The sequence below is a fragment of the Eurosta solidaginis genome, chromosome 3, assembly GCF_040869045.1.
Source record: "Eurosta solidaginis isolate ZX-2024a chromosome 3, ASM4086904v1, whole genome shotgun sequence".
In the NCBI taxonomy this organism is placed as follows: domain Eukaryota; kingdom Metazoa; phylum Arthropoda; class Insecta; order Diptera; family Tephritidae; genus Eurosta; species Eurosta solidaginis.
This window is the reverse complement of record NC_090321.1, coordinates 14,055,905-14,079,748: the sequence shown is the minus strand read 5'-3', so window position 1 is coordinate 14,079,748 and position 23,844 is coordinate 14,055,905. Positions and strand designations below refer to the sequence as shown.

Below are 23,844 nucleotides of genomic sequence, written 5' to 3'. Positions count from 1 at the left end.
CTTATTTCATTTCATTTTATTTCATTATATACTGTTATTTATTTCATTATATACTGTAAAGATATTCAACTTTTTGTTAAAATTTCACTTTTAAAATTATTTTTTTTTTTAAGTGGGCGTGTTCGTTATCCGATTTTGCAAATTTTTATTTAGAACACATATAGTAATAGGAGTAACGTTCCTGCCAAATTTCATTATGATATCTTCAACGACTGCCAAATTACAGCTTGCAAAACTTTTAAATTACCTAATGGACCATGCCCATTTTTCAAGATTTTACTAATTTTCTATTCTGCGTCATAAAGTCAACCCACCTACCAAGTTTCATCGCTTTATCCGTCATTGGTAATAAATTATCGCAGTTTTTCGAAATTTTCGATATCGAAAAAGCGTTGGGGGTGGTTATAGTTCGATTTCGTTCATTTTAAATAACGATCTGAGATGAGTTCCCAGGAACGTGCATACTAAATTTTATCAAGATACCTCAAAATTTACTCAAGTTATCGTGTTTACGGACGGACGGACGTGACTCAATGAATTTCTTATTTCACCTAGATCATTTTGATATATAGAAGTCTATATCTATCTCGATTACAGGGTACCGTTATGCGAACAAAATTGATATACTCTGTGAGCTCTGCTCAGCTGAGTATAAAAATTGCCAAAGATCACTCTTGAATTCGAAACTTAACTTGAGAAGATATCAGAACCAAATTTAATTTTTTCATATTTCTGGGTTACTTTAAATTCGATTTTAAAAATTCATAGAGATTTATTTTGGCTTTAAAAAGGTCCATATTTTCTTCTAATGTCCTGTTGAACTGTAATATCGCTTTATGTAATAACACAAGCCGACTAAACTGGAAAAAAAGCATGACTTATAAATGAGCTTATTCTTTTCGGATGGTCATCGCTTTGCTTAATTAGAATACCGAACTAGATTTTTCACTTGGGTTCTTGTTTCCGAGATATTGAAAGCATAATCATTTCCTCCACAAAAACTGTTTAGCTTTTCCCCAATATTAAATTGATATATCCCAGCAAATATTCGGAGTCAGAAAAGATACGTAAATGGGAGTGTATACAGTCAGTACGAGTTCATTTAAATGACTCTATTTCCCTCTTTGCAATGGTCCTGCGATATGAACTATTTTCATAAATTATATATGAGTCCGATAAACTAACTAACTAAAATATGACACTCATAAACATAGTAACGTTTTATATGACTCATTTTTGAGTCATTTATGTGATTTATATAAGGGCGGATTTTGGACGCATAACATTGTTTGAAAACAGAAATTTCGGATGAAAGCTATAAAAGTAGGGCATACCGACGTCAGCTCTAATCAAAGATATAGAGGGCTCGAGACACCAACCAGGGCATACCACGGAGACAGTTTGTGGTTACAATGAAAAAAGCCCGAAGCACTTACATTGTTAAAATGCCGATTGTTACGAAGATGGTTAGGGGGAAGCGCTCATGCCAATTTAAATGGGGAACAGCAAGACACGTTGCAAAAAAGGAGTTCATTCAAATTTAATATAAATGAAAATTGTTTCAAAATAGCATATGAATATTTGTTTCAAAGTTTCTTTGTTTGCTGAACACTCTTAGCATATAGCTCATAATTATCATCATACCAGAGTCATAAAAGACTCTTATATGATCATATTTCTGAGGCTCATATTTTTCACATATTTCGTACTCATAATCGGATTCCTAAAGCAATATGTGTAACATACTTTCAGGCACACTTTCCTATATTGAACTTGAAGTTGTGTAGCAGATGGAGTAGTCGATAAAATTCCTTTTAACTTGAATGTTATATTTTATTAGTTTATCATAAATTTATCTCGAACGTGCATTTTCTGCTGGATGCGTTGACATGCAGTTATTAAAAGATTAACGCGCCTAAAAGTAGACTTCGCATTTGTAAAGAAATTTTGTATGGAGAATATATCACAAAGCTAATACAGTTTGAGGAAATCTCAAAAAGAGCTTTCCAGAAAAAAACCACGTTTTATAGGAAAATAGTTATACTTTCAAGTTGTACATATATGTTATTTTGCGATGAAATGAAATTTTCATGACATTTTCGTGACAAAAAATTGTAGTGAATATGGCAGAAAATGTGTTTTTAGCACTTTCAGGCACAAATATCTCCATAACCAGAACCAATTTAAAAATTCTGGCACCGGATACAGATTCGACACACGAAGGCTTAAAAAATATTGGCTTATTTCTGGGGCTAAAATTTGTCGGACTGCATAATTAGAGGCTTTTGTACGAGGTCTTCACTTTCAGGAAAATATTATAGTTCATTTTTTTGCTCTGCGATTGCAAAAGATAACAGCGCTTGCTGAGAAACTAGACATATTTAAACACGTTATTTTTAGCACACTAGCTAATGAATTTTTCACTTTTCAAATTTTTATGAATTTTTGGAATTCAAGCAAAACTGGAGCATAAATCTGTATGCATATGTGGAGTTATTTTTATTACGCAAACAAAAAGTGCAATTGATTGCTATTGAATAAAAAAAGTGTAGTATTCTAGTTTTATACTTTTCGAATTTACATTGCACACAACAAAAAAAACTAAATAGGAAAAATATTCACAAAATAAAACTAAACCGAACCGAACCGAATGCAAAAGTGCTGAAGCAAATAAAATTCGAAACGTTCAAAAAGCGAAGCGAAACCAAACTGATTCGAAAATTTGAAAATATCCATGCAGATCCCAACACAAACGGTGGCAGTCGAAGCACAGTAAAAGAGTATCCAAAAAAAAAACAAGAGCAGTGAATATCACACATCGCGCTTTGTCATCACTTTACTTCGCCCGAAAACCGGCAATGCGTCGACGCAGTGAGATAAACAGAAAAATGTTTATGAAAACATTAAACGCCGCTACTTAATTGTTGAGCGCAAAAAACTGATCTTGTCGTATTTTCGGATTTTTTTAAATCTCTTTCTCTCGAAAACAAATAGGTAACAAAAGAAAAACAAAACGATTGAAGCTGTCAAAGCTCTGCATTTGCTTAAGAAACCACCTCAATGGTATGCCATCTGTCATTCACACCTTCTATATTCATACGCTATGTCTGTACGTACTTTTCATTGTTTATCTTAATTGAGCATATTTGTATCTGTCAGTTGCGGGTGGCTCTGCTATTGCTACTTTTACATTTTCGTACTTGACGTCATTCTTTTGCGATTCAAAATATAAATCTTTCACTTTTCTTTTTTGCCTTATGATAACTGTTTACCTCATCGTGTTGACAGCATGCTCGCGTTTATCGAAATGACGTAATTGTGTTGCATACAATCGAATTTCACGCCATTGCACGCCATCAAATTAGAATCAGCAGCGAACAGAAAATAGCAGTTGCAATTTTTATAAAATTTGAAGAGAACAGAAAAATAGCGGTGGCAATTTGTACCAAATTTCGTCAATATAATTCCCCTTTCTTTACTCTCGATATTTTATGGAAAAACTCCTATGAATTTTATATCAGAAACTATGAAAAAAAAAATGTTTTTGGAAAAATTCGTATATTCGAAAAAAATATTACGAAAACTTCGAACATTTTATTTGGAGTTATCTGATTTTTTTGTAGCCTTTTCAAAGTTTACATTGATTTTTGCCAATTTTTCTCAAGATGCTTTACATTTTTCTCCATACAAAGTGTGACTTTTTTTTTGTGTGCCAGAAAGTCTGAAACAGCCTTCGAAAAAAAAATTGTAAAAAATCAATGGGAGTTTTGAGTGACCTTAAACTTGTAAGTTATTGGACTAAAATTGGTTGGGCTACAAAACTGCATACTCAAAAACCATCAGCGAAGTCCAAATAAAAATTTACAAATTTCGTAAAATTGTGTGGTTGCTTCGAATTTTTTTGAAAATATTTTGTAAATGGGTTTCAAGGCAAATTTATTATTGTCCATACAGCGTCGTGTACTTTGATATGTCAGTTAATCGAAATCAATTAAAATTTTCTATTGAGTTGACATTCTTCATTCATTGGGGATTATTGGTTGAAGGAGCCGCCGTACCTGAACGATAGGCTGCAGATATATACTGACGGCTCCAAACTGGATTATAAGGTGGGTAGCGGTGTCTTTGCACCTCAAATAGAGTCGAATCTATCATTTAGCCTACCCGGTCATTGCAGCGTCTTTCAGGTGGAGGTGGCTGCTATAAATGAGGGCACTGATCACCTGGGCAAGGCTGCTCACGGCCATAACCAAATTTGTATTTACTCTGACAGCCAGGCTGCACTAAAAGCACTTGGATCGGTCACATGTAAGTCTAGGACAGTAAAGAAGTGCCGAAAACTCTTAACGAGATCGTTGAGCAAACTTCTCTCAGTCTGATATGGGTGCCTGGACACTCAAATATACCGGGCAATGAGATGGCTGACGAACTTACAAGAGGGGGCACATCCGTTCCGCTTTCGTCGTCCTGGAAGGGATTGAGCATGTCGCTCGCTACCTGTAAGCTCATTTTGAAAGGAATTTTCTTTAGGGAAGCGGGTGTGAGATGGAGCAATCTTGAAGCCTGCTACCAGCCTGAATGGGACGCGAGACGCACAAAAAGTCTCCTTTTTCTTGGTAGGAGGGACATATCTCTGGTGGTTGGACTTATAACCGGCCACATAGCAATCGGCAGGCACCCACAACGGCTGGGTGCTCGCTATAATGATTACTGCAGGAGCTGCAAAGACGAAGAGGAGATAGAAACAGTCAAACATTTTCTGTGCGATTGTCCCGCGCTTTGGCACAATAGGAAGAAATTTCTGGGATCTCCCTTCTTTCACGATCTTTGTGATCTGGCTAAGTTAGAACCTAAGAAACACCTGACGTTGGTCTGAGTAGGGGAGAGATCCGCTTGGTATCACAATTGGTCCTTTTTGGGCTTAAGTGCACTGGTGCTCGCACCGGTGGCCACTCTAACCTAACCTAACCTGGCATTCTTCTGAACGGCGAATTGGTTGAATTCGCTTTGCCACCACCTGGTATGGATTCGCCTTGATTGGTTTGCATAGTTTTAGTGATAAAGTTCATGGAAGTTTTAACTTAAAATATAGAAAAAAGAAAAAAAACCATTGAGGAATGCTATTTTTCTGTTCGCTGCTGTATATGTATGTATATCTTCATGCAGCATCTAAAATTAAGTTTTCATTATTCTGGTTAGTTCCAATTTGTTTATTTAGTTCGAGCAATGAAGTTTATCTTTATGCTGTTTTTGTAATTTAATTTGTTTTTATTTCACTTTCGAAGTAATTTCATTTTCTTAAATTAGCCATCATTCCCGAGATTTGATCTCCCTTCGATAGGCTAATTTAAATCCGCTGACATGCCTATAAATCTTGTAGTGCGTTTCAAAGATGCTGGAAGATATATATTTATAGAAACGTATGCATACGTACATACATATATAGCACATACATACCCACATATTTATATACATACATACATACTAGGGTCTTCAATTATTTAACTTTTTCAATATCACTTAGTCTAATTCGCTGGGTCAGACCCCAAACAAAATAAAAACCTTTTCAAAAGATCTCCACGAAATAAGAAGCTTATGTTAAGAGCGTATTGGTTGGGATTCACGGTGTTGCCACCGCTATTTATAGCTTAGCGGTTTGGATGCCCTACCAGGTTCAACGTGTCTTTCAACACAAGCTCCAAATTGAGAGCGCCGGTCTTTTGCAACTTTTTTTCGGCCAAGTCTAATGTAAGTATAACAATCTATATAAGGAACAAAAATGGTCAATAAAAATTACATTCCGTCTGTGAATATCGTACATTTACTAAAATACTTTCAAGTCATTTAATTGAAAACTTCGAAAATTCGAAGAACTTGAATGCTTTGTTTTATTATTACTTTATGTGATATGCAAAAAAGTTTACCACATTCTTGGCATTTTTTTTTAAATTAGAGTTTGTTAAATGCTACATATATTTTGTTTTGAAGTTAAAATAAACAAAGAAATCTAAGAGCTTCATACTTTCAAGGGTATCGGACTCAGAACGGTATGGATGCCAGAGCATCTGTTTATCTATCGATTGTGTATCGATGAATTATGATACTAAAATTGAACGGAATGGTTATTCATGCGGAAAAAAAGTTGCTATATATATAAGTTTGCTGATGCCGCTCTTGTCCTTCATTTCACCCATTAGGGGCTGATTGTGTTAAGCAATAAGCCACTTCGTATAGTCACTTACATACACATTCAGCGCAAAATAATGCTGAACAGATAATCATAGTCACAGACTTAAGGGCGAATTAATGGTGACTTATAACCAGATAAAACAGCTGATCGAACTTACCTTATGGAAATCAATGTAATCGATTAATGGTGCCATACCATAACGCTAACTCGATTACATTGATTTCCATAAGGTAGGTGTGATCAGCTGTTTTATCTGGTTATGGGTTTATGGTTATAAGTCACCATTAATTCGGCCTTAACATACACGAATTTTATTGCAGACGAGAAAAAATGTGTCCCAGCAGCGTGTTAGACATAATTTGGCCCTAAATAGCTTATTATAAAGAAAGTTGGTTTATTACAAGGAAGTGCCTCGAAACTAATGATTTCTCTTCAATAGGTGAAAATGGCTAACATATAAAACTGCTTCAAGCTATTGCGCTGGTCAATTGAGGTCAAAGGCTTTTCCGTTGTCACATTACTGACTCGAGGTCGATAAAGTAGTGCATGGTCAAAACACATGCTTAACATTTTTTTATTCAATTATTTCATAACCCGTCCCGTTATTTCCCGTTATTTCATACGCCGTTACATCATTATTTATTGATGGAACGTCAGTTAGAAAACGGAACTAAATCGCCAAAATGTCAGCAAAATTTTAATGTTAAATTTGTTATATTGTTTGGCAATTGTCGTTACCACTTATAGATCACTTTAATTGACACTTTGTAGTCAAACGAGCGGCAAGCGCATTTCAGGCCGTATGACAAGTCATCTTCTCTGACATGCCCAATTGGGTGGTCAAATTTGACCTAGTGAAAACAAATTTGGTTGAGAAATTGATACAGCCATCTTTCTGGCTCAAATTTGTCGTTGTTGCATTTACATGCAAAGTTCTTTAGAGTGTTAATCCTCTCTCTGAGCGTGACGTCACATTATCAAAATACGGAAAATACGCTTGATTTTTGCTGTCAATAGTTAGCGAAATACATCTGACACAAATATGTTCTGTCTCAGTCTGGCATAGTCCAAAAAGATGTAATCATATCGAGCCCTCGGTTTTGCCTGTGGTGGTCATGTGGAGCCCACACGTTTTGCGCTTTATTCAGACTCATAAGGCCGCGCAACCGTTTATTCTCTATTTGCTTTCGACCTACTGCTAAGGCGCTTGTCATTTCGGTGAAGCACGTATTCTGATTTGAACCAAAATGTATATAACTTAGGAGCAGTCTTTGATATATGTATGTATATTAGAGCGGGTCAAATTGTATGGATGAATTTTGTTAACATCTGTTTCCAAACGTGTTATAGAAAAAAAATGTGAAGATGTTATGGCTGTTACAGCAGAAAGTCGTAAAAACAACCACGAATGGGGAACAAAAAAGATTTAAAGAAATTATAACATAACATTACTTTTATTTTGAAAAATACGCTAAAATGGTCAATTTTAAGTAAAACAAATATATTTTTAAATAAATTACATTAAAATTACAAAAATTGTGTTTTTTCGGTTATTACTTGAAAATTTAGGTTTTTTTGAAAATTGTTTTCTACTAAAACAAATTCGAAAAAAGAAAAACTGTCAGAATGAAAGTTGTTGGAAATGTTCTGAACTTATTTTAGCTGTAAAGAAAAAAAATTGCATAACAAATTTGTTAAAAATGATAATATACTTAGTAGTTTAAAGTTCATTTTAGGCTAATTGCTCATAATTTAAGCCTGATATCTCTACTAAAATACGAAAACACTATAGATATTAATACAGATTCTGAAATGTACGTAAAATACCTTTAAAGTAAGCCCAATATAATATTTTTCCTATAATTCTATCAGAAGCTATGAAGATTTTTTGGCCAAACCCTACATTCATATGGCAAAATATCTATTTTGCAAAAGTCGGGAACTCGAAGTCGGCCTTAAAGCTATGGTGTCTTCAACAATTTATGTTAGAATCATATGTAGATTACGTTTTTGCTATACTCCTGATGAAAAACAAATCCATCAATACAATTTGAACCGCTCTAATATATATATATATATACATATGGGGTATTCCATCCCATTTCGACCAATTTTGAACCCGACCCCTTTAGAATTGGCTGAAAGTTTTTCTTCTTTTTCTAGCTTACGAAAGACGTTTTTCAGAAGTTTTTCAAATTTTTTCATCCCACTCAAAAAAAGTTATGAATTAAAAAAAAAACACAAGTAAGGACGGGACTGTCTTCGGCTGTGCCGAAGACTTCATACCTTCCATGAATGGGGCTGAACAATAATCTTATCCCGTTCGTAATCTCCGAATAATCGGATGTATAAGATAGGAAATATATAGTGAACAGATCTACATACCTAAACGATTTTTAATATAAATATAAAATAAACAAGTAAGGAAGGTTAAGTTCGGGTGTAACCGAACATTACATACTCAGTTGAGAGCTATGGTGACAGCATAAGGGAAAATAACCATGTAGGAAAATGAACCGAGGGAAACCCTGGAATGTGCTTGTATGACATGTGTATCAAATTAAAGGCATTAAAGAGTATTTTATGAGGGAGTGGGCCATAGTTCTATAAGTGGACGCCATTTAGGGATATAGCCATAAAGGTGGATCAGGGTTGACTCTAGAATGCGTTTGTACGATATGGGTATCAAATTAAAGGTATTAATGAGGGTTTTAAAAGGGAGTGGTGGTTGTTGTATAGGTGGTCGCCTTTTCGAGATATCGCCATAAAGGTGGACCAGGGGTGACTCTAGAATGCGTTTGTACGATATGGGTATCAAATGAAAGGTGTTAATGAGTATTTTAAAAGGGAGTAATCCTTAGTTCCATAGGTGGACGCCGTTTCGAGATATCGCCACAAAGGTGGACCAGGGGCGACCCTAGAATTTGTTTGTACAATATGGGCATCAAACGAATGGTGTTAATGAGTATTTTAAAAGGGAGTGGGCCCTAGTTCTATAGGTGGATGCCGTTTCGAAATATCGCCATAAAGGTGGACCAGGGGTGACTCTAGAATGTGTTTGTACGATATGGGTATCAAATTAAAGGTATTAATGAGGGTTTTAAAAGGGAGTGGTGGTTGTTGTATAGGTGGTCGCCTTTTCGAGATATCGCCATAAAGGTGGACCAGGGGTGACTCTAGAATGCGTTTGTACGATATGGGTATCAAATGAAAGGTGTTAATGAGTATTTTAAAAGGGAGTAATCCTTAGTTCCATAGGTGGACGCCGTTTCGAGATATCGCCATAAAGGTGGACCAGGGGTGACCCTAAAATTTGTTTGCACAATATAGGCATCAAACGAAAGGTGTTAATGAGTATTTTAAAAGGGAGTAGGCCTTAGTTCTATAAGTGGAAGCCGTTTCGAAATATCGCCATAAAGGTGGACCAGGGGTGACTCTAGAATGTGTTTGTACGATATGGGTATCAAATGAAAGATGTTAATGATTATTTTAAAAGGCAGTAATCCTTAGTTCCATAGGTGGACGCCGTTTCGAGATATCGCCATAAAGGTGGACCAGGGGTGACCCTAGAATTTGTTTGTACAATATGGGTATCAAAAGAAAGGTGTTAATGAGCATTTTAAAAGGGAGTAATCCTTAGTTCCATAGGTGGACGCCGTTTCGAGATATTGCCACAAAGGTGGACCAGGGGCGACCCTAGAATTTGTTTGTACAATATGGGCATCAAACGAATGGTGTTAATGAGTATTTTAAAAGGGAGTGGGCCTTAGTTCTATAGGTGGATGCCGTTTCGAAATATCGCCATAAAGGTGGACCAGGGGTGACTCTAGAATGTGTTTGTACGATATGGGTATCAAATTAAAGGTATTAATGAGGGTTTTAAAAGGGAGTGGTGGTTGTTGTACAGGTGGTCGCCTTTTCGAGATATCGCCATAAAGGTGGACCAGGGGTGACTCTAGAATGCGTTTGTACGATATGGGTATCAAATGAAAGGTGTTAATGAGTATTTTAAAAGGGAGTAATCCTTAGTTCCATAGGTGGACGCCGTTTCGAGATATTGCCACAAAGGTGGACCAGGGGCGACCCTAGAATTTGTTTGTACAATATGGGCATCAAACGAATGGTGTTAATGAGTATTTTAAAAGGGAGTGGGCCTTAGTTCTATAGGTGGATGCCGTTTCGAAATATCGCCATAAAGGTGGACCAGGGGTGACTCTAGAATGTGTTTGTACGATATGGGTATCAAATTAAAGGTATTAATGAGGGTTTTAAAAGGGAGTGGTGGTTGTTGTACAGGTGGTCGCCTTTTCGAGATATCGCCATAAAGGTGGACCAGGGGTGACTCTAGAATGCGTTTGTACGATATGGGTATCAAATGAAAGGTGTTAATGAGTATTTTAAAAGGGAGTAATCCTTAGTTCCATAGGTGGACGCCGTTTCGAGATATCACCATAAAGGTGGACCAGGGGTGACCCTAGAATTTGTTTGTACAATATGGGTATCAAACGAAAGGAGTTAATGAGTATCTTAAAAGGGAGTGGGCCTTAGTTCTATAGGTGGACGCCTTTTCGAGGTATCGCAATAAAGGTGGACCAGGGGTGACTCTAGACTTTGTTTGCACTATATGGGTATCAAATGAAAGGTGTTAATGCGTATTTTTAAAAGGGAGTGTGCCTTGGTTCTATAGGTGGACGCCTTTTCGAGATATCGCCATAAAGGTGGACCAGGGGTGACTCTAGAATGAGTTTGTACGATATGGGTATCAAATTAAAGGTATTAATGAGAGTTTTAAAAGGGAGTGGTGGTAGTTGTACATGTCAAGGCGTTTTCCAGATATCGACCAAAATGTGGACCAGGGTGACCCAGAAAATCATCTGCTGGATACCGTTAATTTATTTATATATGTAATACCTGCCAAGATTTTAAGTGTTTTTTATTTCGCCCTGCAGAACTTTTTCATTTTCTTCTACTTAATATGGTAGGTGTCACAACCATTTTATAAAGTTTTTTCTAAAGTTATATTTGGCGTCAATAAAACAATCCAATTACCTTACCATGTTTCATCCCTTTTTTCGTATTTGTTATAGAATTATGGCATTTTTTTCATTTTTCGAAATTTTCGATATCGAAAAAGTGGGCGTGGTTATAGTCCGATATCGTTCATTTTAAATAGCGATCTGAGATGAGTGCTCAGGAACCCACATACCAAATTTCATCAAGATACCTCAAAATTTACTCAAGTTATCGTGTTAACGGACGGACGGACGGACGGACGGACATGGCTCAATCAAATTTTTTTTCGATCCTGATTCTTTTGATATATGGAAGTCTATATCTATCTCGATTCCTTTATATATGTACAACCAACCGTTATCCAATCAAACTTAATATACTCTGTGAGCTCTGCTCAACTGAGTATAAAAATAGGTAGGTTCTTTATGTGAGGATGCAAAGCTTCACGTTTTTTGTGGTCTGCATGTAAAAACTATGACTACGAATCACGTATTTCAAAAATATATGACGTAGAAGTAACTATTTGATGAAATTTGATGAATTTTGAAGCTTCTAGCCGAAAATAAGGGGCAAAAATGACAGTTTATATGAAGTATATAATATATATACCACCGATCTCAATGATTTTTTCAGACAACAATAAATGCTATATACGTAAGCATTTGGTGAAATTTGAAGCTTCTAGCTGTTAAAATGGGGCCGAAATTGCAAAAAAAAAATATATACACTATATATATATACTATATATACCATCATATATATATTATATATATCACCGATCTCTATGATTTTTTGACACAACAATACATACTATATACGTAAGCAATCGGTGAAATTTGAAGCGTATAGCTGTTAAAATGGGGTAGAAATTGCGAAAAGATTCTTATCTGAACAATCGGTTGTATGAGATATATACTATATATACAACCGATCTCTATGATTTTTTCAGACAACAATATTCGCTATATACGTAAGCAATCGGTGAAATTTGAAGCTTATAGCTGTTAAAATGGGGTAGAAATTGCGAAAAGTTTCTTATCTGAACAATCGGTTGTATGAGATATATACTATATATACAACCGATCTCTATGATTTTTTCAGACAGCAATACACGCTAATACGTAAGCAATCGGTGAAATTTGAATCTTATAGCTGTTAAAATGGGGTAGAAATTGCGAAAAGTTTCTTATCTGAACAATCGGTTGTATGAGATATATACTATATATACAACCGATCTCTATGATTTTTTCAGACAACAATATATGCTATATACGTAAGCAATCGGTGAAATTTTAAGCTTATAGCTGTTAAAATGGGGTAGAAATTGCGAAAAGTTTCTTATCTGAACAATCGGTTGTATGAGATATATACTATATATACAACCGATCTCTATGCTATATACGTAAGTATTCGGTGAAATTTGAAGCTTCTAGCTGTTAAAATGGGGCTAAAATTTGCGAAAATATATATATATATACTATATATATATACTATATATACCACCATATATATACTATATATACCACCGATCTTTATGATTTTTTCAGACAACAATATATGCTATATACGTAAGCATTCGTTGAAATTTGAAGCCTCTAGCTCTTAAAATAGGGCAGTAATTACGAAAAGTTCCTTATCTGAACAATCGGTTGTGGGGGATATATACTATATATACGACCGATCTCATCAATTTTTTCAGGCAACAATATGTGCAATATACGAAAGTATATGGTGAAGTTTGAAGCTTCAATCTGTTAAATTGGGTAAGATATTACAAAAATCCTCTTTTTCTGAAAAATCGGTTGTATGGAGGATATATGCTATAGTGGTCCGATCCAGTCGGTTCCGACAAATGTCTAATCGGACACCCAAATACACCCGCTCACCAAATTTTATCAAGATATCTCAAAAATTGAGGGACTAGTTTGCATACAAACAGACAGAAGACGGACATGGCTAAATCAACTCAGCTCTTCAACCTGATTATTTCGGTATACTTAATGGTGGGTCTATCTATTTTCCTTTAAGGACTTACAATTCTCGGTTTCGTGACGAAATTAATATACCATTTCATTTTCATGAAAGGTATAAAAAACGGTGGTTTTGTTTTCAAAATGCTATAACTTTTTCAAAAATTGACCGTTTGGGATCTTTTTTTTTTTTTTAAATTTGTTTTTAAATGTACTTTTCGGAAAAAATTCAAAAAAAATTTAAAGTTTTTTTTGTAATTTTTCAGTTTTTCGAGATTTTTCGAAATTCGCCCTTTTTTTTCTCATAAAAAACTTCAATAAATTCCGCAATCAACCCCACTAATCCCGGAGTGGGCCGAGAATTTGTTTTTTTTTTTTATTTAATTGAAAAAAAAACTTTAAAATTTTTCTTGTATTTTTTCCGAAAACTACATTTAAAAACATATTTAAAAAAAAAAAAATGATCCCAAACGGTCAATTTTTGAAAAAGTTATAGCATTTTGAAAAAAACACCGTTTTCCAACTCAAAATAAGTTTTAAATATTTCAAAAAATCTCGAAAAACTGAAAAATTACAAAAAAAAAACTTTAAAAATTTTTTTGAATTTTTTCCGAAAAGTACATTTAAAAACAAATTAAAAAAAAAAGATCCCAAATGGTCAATTTTTGAAAAAGTTATAGCATTTTGAAAACAAAAACGGTGTTTTTTAAAAATTCATAACTTTTTTTGAGTTGGATGAAAAAATTTGAAAAACTTCTGAAAAACGTCTTTCGTAAGCTAGAAAAAGAAGAAAAACAGCCAATTCTAAAGGGGTCGGGTTCAAAATTGGTCGAAATGGGATGGAATACTCCATATATACATATATATACATATATAGTATCGAAACTAATTATCGGCACAGGGATTTTTTTGCATTTTTCACTAAGTACATAACCATTTCCGAAGAAATGCAGATGTTGCTGACGAGTTTAGCAACATGTTGCAGAGTTGTTTGTATATGTTAAATATAAATACACACATACATTGAATGCGCTGCCAAAACGAAATTTGCTAAATCTCTTTCAACTAAATTTCTAATATTGAGTGCAAATTAAAAAAAATGCTTTTTCTTTCAAATGCGAAATACTTCGTTCATGTAAAACAAACAATTTACATGATATATTGAATGAATGAGATATGGATGGAATGAGCTTGGCACTTGTTTGCAGACCACGAAAGTGCTACAATAATAGCAACAATTTCAAAATGCTTAGCATAGAAAAACAGCAAGAAAAAATACACAAATAAATCGTCTAACTAATAAATGTGAATGCGCTAAATTTGTTGTTGTTATTATTTTGCTATTAATTTATAGCTGAAAATTAAAAGTTTTGAAGCGCGTAATTAGTGATAATTGATACATTGCGTTTTTATTAATCCTTTACCTATGAATTTTGTTCGTGGTAAATTGTTTGGTTTTTAACATAAAAAAAAAAATTTTAAGAATTAATTTATGCAAAATTTAATTATTTTTGGAAATATTAACACATTTAGGCGAAACTCATAAAAAATAAACTATCTAAACGGGCACTCCTTAATTTTGTACATTGAGTATTATTACAAAAAATGTGTGACTAATTCATTCGGAAAATTACTAATTAAGTATGCTAATTGCCAGTAGCGAGACGAAGTCCCAAAATTTTGCAACAAAATTAATGTTTTTGCAATTTTTTACAGTCAGTTAAAAAAAAATGCAGACAATACGTTTTTTGGAATATGTACAAATGTTGGTATTGAGAAATGTTGCGTTTTGTCGGCTGTCCTGTGCGGGTTTCGTAGAGAGAGCTTGTTGAAATGCGTCATCTTCGAAACATCAGCTCATTTCTTACCTATTCAAACATGGTAATAAGAACCTTGAGACCTCGGACCCATCCTGGTTGGTCAACAGTATATTCGTTTCTATAATAGTGTACTTCACGATTTTCCCCAGAAGATATACGAAGGGTGTGCATACGGAGGTATACGCCTCTTTTATATTCATTTCGAAACCTCTTCCGGCATTATCCCCAGGAATTTCCTGCAATATTTCTGTATGTGTGGGCATAACAAATCGAGACATTGAGGTGCCCTATAGACGCCCGTACTGTCCTGGATCAGTCTAGTTGCTCTCTCTGTCTCTCTCTATGGCATAGACCTTTGTTGGACGACAGCGCCAGAGTCGTCCAGGATGTCGATACGATTGATTTGCCCGGATATTATTCAAGTACATCCCAGGCTCAGTTCCCTCTCCCGTTTTAGTTCGTTTGTGTACACTTTAATGTCTCTACCACTCTCTAAACATCCCCAATTCTTCCTTCATGGCATACCTAGTGTCCGTGACTGAAAGTCAACAGCTGTCGTAAAATAATCCGTATCGACGTTAGATAAATTTCGCCGCCGCTAAATCATCCTCTTACCATATCATCTAATGCCCTTACGTGACCGTAACTGGAATACGGAGTGCCACATACTGGATTTTATCAGTCCCAGCCCTTTGGGACCTGTCCATCGCTTAATGCCGAAAGATTCCATTTCCATAAGTTCAATAATCGTTGGAATGAGGTTATTAGGTGATGGTCATAACAAAATTGTCAGCGTAAGTGACTACTCCCGTTACTCTGAAGTTTTCCAGAATCCATGCAGTGCGGCTCAGTCTTCTGGGAAACCATAACTGTGTTTGCTGCATGGAGGATGACGAGGTGGAGTCTTCGTGCTTAACTGCCCAGATTTTCCAATAACAGAGCATAAATATCTTGGTAGGGACATATACAAATCTCCAGAGGAAATTCGGGAATCGATATTTATCTCATTTGGAAGTATATCATTAAAAGTGTTCAATTGGGCTGCTTCCACCTAGATGGAACAGCGGCCACCCAACCCAACCTAACCTAAGTAGGGGACTTCAACTTAAAAAATTATGATTTTTATTCTTCTATGAGGGCAGCATCAGCGAATATTTAAGAAGAGCAAGATCAAAGTAAACTAAGCAGTTTAAGAACTCATAGCCGGTCTCTTCTAGCTATTTAGGCGCAGTTCGAAAAGATGGTAACATTGGACCGCATTCATCGTAAAAGGACCTGCGACAAAATACTTACAGACTTATGGCGAGTGACGCCCGAACAATAGCATATCAATGAAATACTTAGAGTTGCAGAATCCGTTCGTTCATCGAATTGCAGTACGTCCGACTTTGGTTTGGAGGCACTGTATTTACGTATGTAGGTGGGACTGTATTTACCATATGAATAGGTATTAATGTAAATCTAAATTTGTATATGTATATATATGAAAACTATAAAAATCGGCGTAAAACACGTTTTCACGTCTATGCCGAAATAAATTTTAGCATTAGATTTGTTGTTGGCATTGGTCATGACACAGAAAATTTGCCGTTACTTAAGCTTCAGCATCATTGGACCAAGCACTCACGTGCACAGTGGGTGTTATTTGTTTATGACGTGTTGATGGCAGCGCTGGCTGTCTGTCACTCGACTGATGCAACCGCTGATCTGATCTGATATGATGTGATGTCATCACAATGACGCTATTTTGCTTTTGTTGATGTCTCATTTTGTACGACCTACTAATATCCGGCGCGCAACAGGAAATTGATTTGTGATTTATGTTCAACTAATTTATAAATACTGAAAGCAATTTTAGTTGTCGTAAAATGTAGAAATTAAGCAAATAATTTTCCCTTAAATGTAATATAAATTTAGCTTATTGTAATTGTTTAGACATATTAATTGATCTCAGAAAGCTAAAAGCGTCCGTTGTTTCATTTCAAGTTTTTAATAAATTACAGCTCTTTGAAGATTAAAAGACTGATGAACTTTGATGCTAAATGCTTATGATGGATTTGAATGGATGAATAATAAGACTCACGTCATCAGCCGAAAATAGAGTAACAAAATAAAAAGTTAAATAAAATATAAAATGAAGAGAATATTGAAGTAGAAATATAACTAATATAATGACAGACCCTTACATTAGCTGTGTTTTTTTTTTTACATCTATATACGTTTACGCTTAAACTTTGTATGGACTGCTAAGCGACAAACTTTAAATACACCTCTGAAATTGCCGCACATAAAATTAGTACTACTAAATTTCAATACGCATTATACTCAGATGTAACTGAAATATGTGTCTATGCTTCACCTCAACACTAATTCTATGTATCACCTCTAAAAATGGTGAGTGTATCCACTATTCATTGCAACCGATTCAGCTATATGTTATACACAGCCATACGTTGTATCTCTGCTTTTCGGTGCTCCCTGTGCTGTAGCTATTTGTTTAACCAATGCCGCTAGATGGGCCTTCTAAGCATTATCTAAGCGAGGATAAGCGTAAATGTATATGCGTGTAAAAAAAACAGGGCTATTGTAACAAGAAGTTTAAGATGAAGTTTGCGCTTCTAAGCTTCAAGGAAGTATTCAGTATCGGGTGTTGTTATCCAAAAAGCTGATAACTTCTTCTTGATTATTTTCCATACAACGCCTTATACTACGACATGTCAGTTAATCGGAATCAATGAACATTTTCTTTTGATTTCACGTTCTTCTGCGCGGTGAATTGGTTAAATTCGCTTTGCCACCACCTGGTATGGATTCGCTTTGCTCCTAGGTGTTGTTATCACAACAGCAGATTGCGTCTTCTTGATTATATTCCATACAGCGCCTTGTACTTTAATGTGTAAGTTAATCGAAATCAATTAAAATTTTCTTTTGACTTGACATTAGCCGTGTTTTTTTACACGCGTATACGTTTACGTTTACGCGTAAAAAAAACGCTTATCCTCGCTTAGATAATGGTTAGGAGACCCATCTAGCGGAAGTGGTTAAATAACTAGCTACAGCACAGGGTGTACCGAAAAGCGGAGACACAAACCTCTGTCGTATGGCTGTGTATAACATATAGCTGAATCGGTTGCGATGAATAGTGGATACACACCATATTTAGAGGTGATAGATAGAATTAGTGTTGAGGTGAAGCATAGACACATATTTCAGTTACATCTGAGTAATGTGTAAGTTAATCGAAATCAATTAAAATTTTCTTTTGACTTGACATTAGCCGTATTTTTTTACACGCGTATACGTTTACGTTTACGCGTAAAAAAAACGCTTATCCTCGCTTAGATAATGGTTAGGAGACCCATCCAGCGGAAGTGGTTAAATAACTAGCTACAGCACAGGGTGTACCGAAAAGCGGAGACACAAACCTCTGTCGTATGGCTGTGTATAACATATAGCTGAATCGGTTGCGATGAATAGTGGATACACACCATATTTAGAGGTGATAGATAGAATTAGGGTTGAGGTGAAGCATAGACACATATTTCAGTTACATCTGAGTATAATGCGTGAAATTTAGTAGTACTAATTTTATGTTCGGCAATTTCAGAGGTGTATTTAAAGTTTGTCGCTTAGCAGTCCATACAAAGTTTAAGCATAAACGTATATAGAGAAAAAAAAACACAGCTTTTCTTCAGCACGGTGAATTGGTTGAATTCGCTTTGCCACCACCTGGTATGGATACGCTTTGATGTCAGTCAATCGAAATCAATAAAAATTTTCTTTTGACTTGACATTCTTCTGCACGGCGAATTGGTTGAATTCGCTTTGCCATCACATTTTATGGATTCGCCTTGGCTTCAAGCTTTTGCGTATATGACTCAGCTGATAAATAAAAAAACTTGAATACAAAGATGAGTAAACGCGACATTCTCACGGCCAGAGGATCTAAGCGCCGCAGTGACACGCATTCATCTGCGAATAAGAACATTTAAACCAGCAGCGCTTAGCCGAAACCTTACGGATTTACTTGATGGCTTCAGTGTCCCTAATTATAATATAATACACATTTAATTAGCTTACACTCAATTAAATTTTTCGTGCTCTCACCTTTATTTGACCAAAAATTACCGCAAAGACAGAGCAAAACATAAAACAAAAACTCATTTATTAGTTTGGCCTTAAAGAAGAAATGGGAGTGGCGCCGCCAATGTAATTAACTAAGCTGGTTTTGTGTGTATACAGAGACTCAACAAAAAAAAAATAAAAATTTAATTAGCGCATTTTATGAACCTTGAAGTTGAACTACGCTTGTGGTTTGTCACACCCAAGCGAAATGAACAGAATTAAGTGAATTTAAGCGTATTTATGTATATTTGTAAGTAATGTATTTTTTTTTTTTTTTATAAAAAAATCTTAATTTTATTGTTTTATTTTGCGGTTTTGGTAATATTTTTAATTGGATCAAACTTGTGGGAGCGAGAAATTTTTATGATTTCTTTCGCATAGAAATTCGCAGTCTTACGAGAAGTCATATCAAAGCGATTGCGGAGAGTGCGCCCAAAATCACGTCATCATACTGAAAATAAATAGAATTTATAAAGCCATTTGAGGCGATTACAATTAAATATTAAAAAGTTATAAGCAGCTTATTTCTTTTTTCTTTTTTCAGATAATAACCAAACAAACTTTGTATTAATAAATTTAAAATATTTTGCGCTTTGTATTTGGGTTGTACTCGATGACTGTATTTATTTAAATTTTTTAAGAAAAAAAAATGATTTCTATTGATAAAACCAACTGCTAGACATTACAAATAAACATTCAGCTTATTCCAAATTTTTAACAATAAAATAGTTTTTTTGACTACATACATATGTAGCTTTTCGATAGTTCTAAAGTTCCTTAGGAGGAACAAAAATTTTTCAAAATTTTCCGAAAAGTGAAATAAAAATTAAAAACTAAAGAAAAACTTAATGGAAATTAAAAAAAAATTTATGAAACTTTTCGAGTAAGTAAAAAAAGTTCTACAAAATTAAGACAAAAACGCATATTTTTCCAATAAGTCGGAAAACATTAAAAATTAAACAAGGAAGGAAGGCTAAGTTCGGGTGTAACCCGAACATTACATACTCAGCTGAGAGCTTTGGAGACCAAATAAGGGAAAATCTTCATTTAGCAAAATGAACCTAGGGTAACCCTGGAATGTGTTTGTATTACATGGATTTCAAATGGAAGGTATTAAAGAGTATTTTAAAATGGAGTGCGCCATAGTTCTATAGGTGGACGCCAATTCGGGATATCGCCATAAAGGTGGACCAGGGGTGACTCTAGAATGTGTGTTGTACGATATGGGTATCAAATGAAAGGGGTTAATGAGTATTTTAAAAGGGAGTGGGCCTTAGTTCTATCGGTAGACGCCTTTTCGAGATATCCCCTTAAAGTTGTACCAGAGGTGAATCTAGAATGTGTTTGTACGATATGGGTATCAAATGAAAGGTGTTAATGAGGGTTTTAAAAGGGAGTGGCCCTTAGTTGTATATGTGAAAGCGTTTTCGAGATATCGACCAAAATGTGGATCAGGGTGACCCATCTGTTGGGTACCGCTAATTTATTTATATATGTCATACCACGCACAGTATTCCTGCTAAGATTCCGAGGGCTTTTGGTTTCGTCCTGCAGAACTTTTTCTTTTTCTTCTACTTAATATGGTAGGTGTCACACACATTTTACAAAGATTTTTCTAAAGTTATATTTTGTGTCAATAAACCAATCCCATTACCATGTTTCATCTCTTTTTTCATATTTGGTACAAAATTGTGGCATTTTTCATTTTTCGAAATTTTCGATATCGAAAAAGTGGGCGTGGTCATAGTCGGATTTCGGCTATTTTTTATACCAAGATAAAGTGAGTTCAGATAAGTACGTGAACTAAGTTTAGCAAAGATATATCGATTTTTGCTCAAGTTATCGTGTTAACGGCCAAGCGGAAGGACAGGTGGCCGACTGTGTATAAAAACTGGGCGTGCCTTCAAACCAATTTCGCCAATTTTCACAGAAAACAGTTATCGTCATAGAATCCATGCACCTACCAAATTTCACAAGAATTGGTAAATTTTTGTTCGACTTATGGCCTTAAAAGTATTCTAGGCCCATTTTGAAAATTTCTTTTAGTTTTATATTTTCTTGCACCATATCATTACTGGAGTTGAATGTTGACATAATTTACTTATATACTGTAAAGATATTCAATTTTTTGTTAATTTTACTAATTTTTTTTACTAATTTTCTATTTCGCGTCATAAGGTCAACGCGCGTACCAAGTTTCATCGCTTTATCCGTCTTTGGTAATGAATTATCGCACTTTTTCGATTTCTCGAAATTTTCGATATCGAAAAAGTGGGCGTGGTTGTAGTCCGACTTCGTTCATTTTAAATAGCGATCTGAGATGAGCGCCCAGGAACCCACATACCAAATTTCATCAAGATACCTCAAAATTTACTGAAGTTATCGTGTTTACGGACGGACGGTCAGACGGACGGACGGACATGGCTAAATGAATTTCTTTTTTCGCCCAAATCATTTTGATATAGCATTTTCAGGTCAAATGAAACTTTTTTCATTTTAAATGAAACTTTTTTCATTTCCAATGAAACTTTTTTCATTTCAAATGAAACTTTTTTCATTTCAAATGAAACTTTTTTCATTTCAAATGAAACTTTTTTCATTTCAAATGAACCTTTTTTCATTTTAAATGAAACTTTTTTCATTTTAAATGAAATTTTTTCATTTCAAATGAAACTTTTTTCAAGTCAAATGAAACCATACTACTAAGGTAATTGTCAATATATTTATATCGTACTTTATAACAGTGGAGAGATCTTTTTTAACTATGCTGAAAAACATAACCGTAAAAAGTGATCTTTTCTACTCTATGCCGCAGTTGCATTGCACTTCACTCGTTTGGGCCTTTGAAAACATATATATTTGTTTTTATTCCATTATTTTTCATTGTATATTGTATTTAAATGTAATACTTAGAATATATATATTAGAATGGGTCGATTTATTAACCGATATCGCGCTTCCGATTTTTCGATAGGATTTTGAGTCAGCAAAAAAAGTTTCACTACGCATACCGAAAAAAATAATTTTCGAACCTGCGAAATTTAATTTTTTTTCTTTCTTTTTTTGACTTTGATTTTTAAGGGTTTTTTCATTACCTACTAAAAAAATTTTCGGAAATTAAATTTCCTTTAAACTATTCTGATCTATTTCGTTTTGGTGCGAATAAAACAAAGTTTATTCCACCTTACGGCCCAACGTTTCGCCAATTTTCCTTGGCATAATCAGGGGCGTAATATTTTTAGATGTGGCGGTTGACAAAATTACAAATGAAAAATAAATAAAATTTACAAAAATTGCACCATTAATTACATAGAAAATCGGTACTATCGATTTGTGGTACACTTTGTCACATTAAACACTATGAACACTATAAAATTTTCATTTGATTGTATAATTTTCATGTATACCAACGTTTTTAGCGGACGTTTTTGGGTCGGACAGGGTACACATAGTATACATAGTAGTATGGTTTCATTTGACTTGAAAAAAGTTTCATTTGAAATGAAAAAAGTTTCATTTAAAATGATAAAAGTTTCATTTGAAATGAAAAACGTTTCATTTGACCTGTTTATGCCGTTACGGATTACCGTTATGCGAACAAAGTTAATATACTCAGTGAGCTCTGCTCAGCTGAGTATAAAAAGAAAGTTGAGTAGTTTAATACTGTTTCAAAAAGTCGGAGAATTTTCAAAATTCTGTAAAATTATGCCAAAAATTCATATTTTTCTAAAAAGTTCAACAATTTTAAAATTCCAAAAAGAAAAAAATTAAAGACAAGTTTTTAAAATTCAGCCGGGTCCATTTTGTATTAAAAATTTTCCAAAATCGGAAATGTTTAGATCAGCTGACCAGATTCAAATTTTTCCAAAAAAATTAAAAGTTTCGAAACAATTAAAAAAAAAACTAAATGAGAAAAAAGTTGAACAAAATTACGCCAAATATTAAAAAAAAATTACATGTGTTCCATCCCAGCGAACTAGATTATTTTCTGTCAAATTTTCACGTTTTTCTTGTATTTTGTGCTTTCAATTAGAGATTACACTCTAGAGGGGGAACTTTCTATGAAAAAGGAAATCTGCATCTCTATAATTTGTTTATAATTTCCGATTATCGAAGCGAAAAATTTATATGGAAAATCTAGTTATATAATTAACGATGAGAAGCTAAGTACGAAAATGAAGATAATCTTGTTATATGTAAACTAGGTCTTAGACTGAAAAAAGTGTAGAGTACATTAGCAAAAGAAAAAATTCCGAAAAATTACATTCAACTTTCATATAATTTTTGAAAATTCAAAAAATAAGTTTCCAGGATATCAAAAAAAAAAAAATTTAAGAACTGAGCAGGAGCTCTCAAATGTTGGAAGAACTTTTTTTCTTTGAAGTGATGACAAGTGGTGTAACAAAAATTATTCCGAATGTATGAAATTTTTTTTTTCGCATTATTATTTCATCCAAAGAATTCCGCCACAGAAGTGAAAAAAATACTCGTTTCTGAGCAAAACTACTTGAATATTACTCCTTAATCTTTTCTGCTGCCAATTCTTTTTTTTTAATTTTCATCCCTGCTAAAAATGCGATTAGTCTAGGATGAATCCGGGTATAGTCGCAAAGGAATATGCGACCTATGCCAGTATTGATCTCTTTCTATGAGTTGAACTGAGTTGAACTGTTCCCTTTTGTTTGAGTATGTCCTATGAAGAGACTAATTGTACCCATTTATACCC

The 23,844-nt window shown here is 34.5% G+C and overlaps 1 protein-coding gene and 1 long non-coding RNA gene across 13 annotated transcripts in view; one reads left to right on the top strand and one right to left on the bottom strand.

Annotated features, from left to right (window-relative positions):
* LOC137243326 (uncharacterized) overlaps nt 1–23,844 on the top strand; it is an 81,446-nt gene that overhangs the window by 8,086 nt on the left and 49,516 nt on the right. The window lies entirely within an intron of this gene.
* The window catches only part of LOC137243323 (uncharacterized), a 96,423-nt gene that overhangs the window by 31,330 nt on the left and 41,249 nt on the right, over nt 1–23,844 (bottom strand). For 2 of the 12 annotated variants that reach the window (XM_067770948.1, XM_067770949.1), the window contains exons 1-2: nt 2,569–2,712; nt 1,747–1,915 (exon numbers count right to left, since the gene is read on the bottom strand). The exons of 6 other annotated variants lie outside the window; for them this stretch is intronic. The gene's annotated coding sequence lies outside the window, so the exon portion shown is untranslated. Of the gene's footprint in view, nt 1–1,746; nt 1,916–2,568; nt 2,713–23,844 lie in introns of those variants that run through there. 4 more of the 12 variants (XM_067770963.1, XM_067770946.1, XM_067770964.1 and 1 more) reach the window with 4 other exon arrangements.